Here is a 4,374-nt window from a genome sequence, read left to right as displayed (position 1 = left end):
CCAACCTCAGCCCAGGGGCTGAGCCCATCTGCCACAGAGAATAACAGAGAGGTCGGCAGGAATTGACAAGGACAGTCGGTGCAGCAGAGAAGTAATACCGTGGTTGGAAAGGATGCGGGAAAATGTATTGACCTCACGGATAACTCTGTCAGCTGACTCAAAGAAGAGAAAAATACACCATTTGAGGAGAGAAACCTGAAATACCAGTGTCATTTACCACCGCATCTCTTGTACATGAGAATGTCAGATACAGACATCCCAAGAGTCTACACTCAGCATCACCACAGCTAGTGAACAACCACCAAGAAAAACATCCTTCAAGTCTAGCAGGCCTTCACTGACAGACACTACCAGGAAACAGTGTCTACAGAACTGATAACACAAAGCCTCTGTTTTATTCCGTAATAACGATAATAAAAGAAAAACTCAGATACTGGACAACTAACCTCAGAAAGAAGTTCCAAACCAACAACTGAGTAGCTCTTGGATGGACAATAGCACAGATGTGAATGTTCAATAAGCAAAGAAATGAAAACACATAAAATAAATCCAGAAAAGGAAAACTAATCCAAGCGTGCAACAAGAAATGGAAGAGACATTCAATGGTACTTCACAAACTTATCTAACAGCAAGCAGGCAGATGGGAGAAGGAAGAAGATAAAAATGACACGGGATCACATACAGCACCAAATGGTATCACAGTTTTTCATCACGGAAAAATGAGAAAAAATTTCACAGCCCACTCTCGCACAACTTCTCCATCTTTCCTCACCTTGCACAACTCCTGGAAGGACCTACTAGGAGACAAGCTCCCAAGACAAACCGCTGAGAGCATGGGCAGCTCCACCACCAAAACAGCAATGACCGGGGCGGGCCCGAGACCGCGGCAGCCACACACGTTAAAGAGCGGAGAGCGAGAAGGAGAAGGGATGGCGGGGACATGCAAGAGGACGTGAAGCAAACACACGGGAAGTAGCATAGGAGAAAGAAGGAGATGAGGGGAAACGACAGAAAGAAAAATGGAAAGGAAGGAAGGAAGGAAGGAAGGAAGGAAGGAAGGAAGGAAGGAAGGAAGGAAGGAAGGAAGGAAGGAAGGAAAGAAAGATATAAACGGCGAGAGGACCGCGATGGGCACTGACCGTGTCCAGCAGGGAGGGCGCGTCGTGCGGCGTCTCCTTCGGCGCGGGGCCGGGCGGCGGCGGGCAGTTGGGGCTGAACACCATCAGGTCGCTCTTGCCCGCGCCGTCCGTGGCCACGCACAGGCTCCGGCTCTGGCGCTGCGAGTACGACCAGCTGCCCACCTCGCTGGCGCACACCAGCGTCGCCGGCCCGGGCCCCGCCAGCACGGCCGCCCGCGGCGCCCAGCGCCCGGCCCCGTACAGCACCACCGCCAGCACCAACAGGCTCGACACCGCGCAGATGGCCGCCACCAGCCACACGTTCGTCGCCGACGCCGCCGCCGATGATCCGCCCTCCGCGCCCGCCGCCGGCCGCAGCCCCGCCCCCGCTGACACCGACACCGCCCCCGCCGCCGCCGCCAGCGCCGCCTCGGCGCCCTCCACCAGCGACACGCTCAGCGTGGCCGTGGCCGAGCGCGGCGGCTCGCCGTGGTCCCGCACCACGATCAGCAGCCTCTGCCGCGGGCCGTCCGCCTCCTCCAGCGCCCGCGCCGTGCTCACCTCGCCGCTGTACAGCCCCACGCGGAACGGGCCCTCGCCCCGCGGCTCCCGCAGCTCGTAGCGCAGCCACGCGTTGTAGCCCGAGTCCGCGTCCACCGCGCGGATCTTCGCCACCACCTGCCCCGCCGGAGCACCCCACGCCGCCCGCGCCCACAGCGACCACGACGACACGACCGAGCCCGCCGAGCCCGGAGATCCCGACGAGCCCGACGCCCGCGACCCCGGCTCCGCCGGCTCCGCCGCCTCGCCCGCAGCCCAGGGCCCCGGCCCGCCGCCCGCCAGCGGCAGCAGCGCCGGCGCGTTGTCGTTCTCGTCCACCACGAACAGCTGCACCGTGGCGTTGCCGCACAGCGGCGGCTCCCCCGCGTCCACCGCCCGCACCTCGAACTGCAGCACCTGCAGCTCCTCGTAGTCCAGCGGCCGCAGCGCCCGCAGACGCCCGCTCTCCGCGTCCACCGACACGTAGCTCGACGCCGGACGCCAGCCCGAGCCCGAGCCCGCGCCCGTCCCCGCGCCGCCCTCCGACACCGAGTAGCTCACGCGCCCGTTGCCCGCCTCGTCCGGGTCCCGCGCCCACAGCCGCGCCAGCTCCGCGCCCGCCGCGTTGTTCTCCCGCGCCAGCACCGTGTACACGGCCTGCGCGAACGCCGGCGCGTTGTCGTTCACGTCCGACACCGGCACCCGCAGCCCGCGGCTGGCGCGCAGCGGCGGCGCCCCGCCGTCCTCCGCCCGCACCTCCACCTCGTACTCCGACACCCGCTCCCGGTCCAGCGCCTCCCGCAGCACCAGCGAGTACGAGCCCGCGAACGTCGCCACCAGCCCGAACGGCGACGGCGGCCGCACCGCGCACCGCACCCGCCCGTTCGGCCCCGAGTCCCGGTCCGACACGCTCAGCAGCGCCACCACCGTCCCCAGCGCCGCGTCCTCGGGCACCGGCACCGACAGCGACGTCACCCACACCTCGGGCGCGTTGTCGTTCACGTCCACCACCTGCAGCAACACCTTGCAGTGACCCGATAGGGGAGGAATGCCCTTATCTCTCGCCTCTATTTCGAGGTCGAATGATCGAACATCTTCGAAATCCAGTTCTCCCGCAGTTCTAATTTCCCCAGATATTCCATCAATTATAAATAATTCCTTCACTTCCTCAGGAATTGTGTCTGTAAAGGCATAATAAACTTCTTGGTTCATTCCCTCGTCTTTGTCTGTCGCTTTTAACTGCAGAAAAACAGTTCCAGAAATGGCATCTTCCGGCAGCTGCACTTTATACACCGACTGGTTGAACTGCGGCGCGTTGTCGTTCGCATCCAGCACCGAGATCACCAGCTGCACCGTGCCCGTCAGCGCCGGCCTGCCCCCGTCACTCGCCGTCAACACCAAGCGGTGCTCCGACACCGACTCCCGGTCCAGAGGATGCGTTAAAATCAAAGCTACGGAGATTATATTGTCATCTATAGATTTTACTTCCAGAGCGAAATGCTCGGACGGGCTTAATTGATAGGAAAGCTGCGCGTTCGCTCCCATATCCGCATCCGACGCGCCCTCCAGTGGAAAGCGAGAACCAGAAGGAGAGTTCTCCGGGATGCTGATGTTTTTGGAGGCGGCGGGGAAGCGCGGGGCATTGTCGTTGATGTCGGTGACCTCCACCTCCACGTGGAAGACGCGCAGCGGCCGCTCCAGCAGCACCTCCAGGCGCAGGGCGCACGGCGCGCTCTTCCCGCACAGCTCCTCCCGGTCCAGCCGCGAGCTCACCACCAGCGCCCCGCTCGCCCCGCTCACCTCCACGCTCGCCCGCCGGCCCCGCGACACCAGCCGCAGCCGCCGCGCCTCCGCCTCGCCCGCCTCCAGGCCCAGGTCCTGCGCCAGCCGCCCCACCACCGTGCCGGCCTCCGCTTCCTCCGGCACCGAGTAGCGCACCTGCCCGCCGCCCAGCGCCCAGGCCGCCTGCAGCACCAGCACCGCGGCCGCCCAGCTCCGACGCGATGCTCCACCGCCGACCATCGCCCTCAACGCCGCACCGCTCCTTCTCCACGCCACGCACCTCACCACCTGCCTGCTACAAACCCTCCGCCCGCGCTCGCCCCCACAATCCTTCCTCACGGGACGCGCGTCCTCCTCCCCGCCGCTCGCTCTTGCTCTGCCTTCTTTTCCATGGGCACCGGAAGGTGTTCCCCTCCCTTTCCCCGATCGCATCGCGCGTTCCTTAGCTCGGAGCGGCATCATGTGGCTCGCGGAGGGAATTGCGTCTCATGCTTCTCCATTTACCGTGAATGATTCTCTCTGCCCTTATTTCCGTTTTCAATTCCTTATGCAACTTTTTCTTTTTTTTCTTTTTTTACAAGACGTATCCTCAGCATTTTTCGTTGTTCTCGTTTAGTAGAAGTGCACATCCGTTGGAATGTAATGAGACGCCAAGTAATCTTTCACACTTATTTTCGAGTTGAAATGGGTGTGCTTTGGAATGCATTGAATGTATTTGTCGGTATTGGGACAGATGGTACGATTACTGTGATCAGTGTGGTCCTCCTTTAAATTGTCCTGGTAAAATTGAAATTTCTCTGAAAGAATGCTCTGTTCAAGCGTTTTCTTGATATTTCTTGCAACAAACTAAACTGAACTGTCAGTCGTTTCAATCACATTGGGAAGCGGAGATTTACCGTTTTTTTTATAGAAGGATGGTGCACACAGAGGAAAG

The 4,374-nt window shown here is 60.9% G+C and overlaps 1 pseudogene; it reads right to left on the bottom strand.

Moving 5' to 3' along the window:
- Positions 1-899: 899 nt before the first annotated feature.
- LOC116241616 (protocadherin alpha-2 pseudogene) lies at positions 900-4,084 on the bottom strand (annotated as a pseudogene).
- Between the last annotated feature and the right edge of the window lie 290 nt (positions 4,085-4,374).

This window comes from Phasianus colchicus, chromosome 15 (assembly GCF_987193195.1).
Source record: "Phasianus colchicus chromosome 15, bPhaCol1.hap1.1, whole genome shotgun sequence".
In the NCBI taxonomy this organism is placed as follows: domain Eukaryota; kingdom Metazoa; phylum Chordata; class Aves; order Galliformes; family Phasianidae; genus Phasianus; species Phasianus colchicus.
Note: the sequence above shows the minus strand (reverse complement) of the source record. Positions and strands in the feature narration are given on the sequence as shown.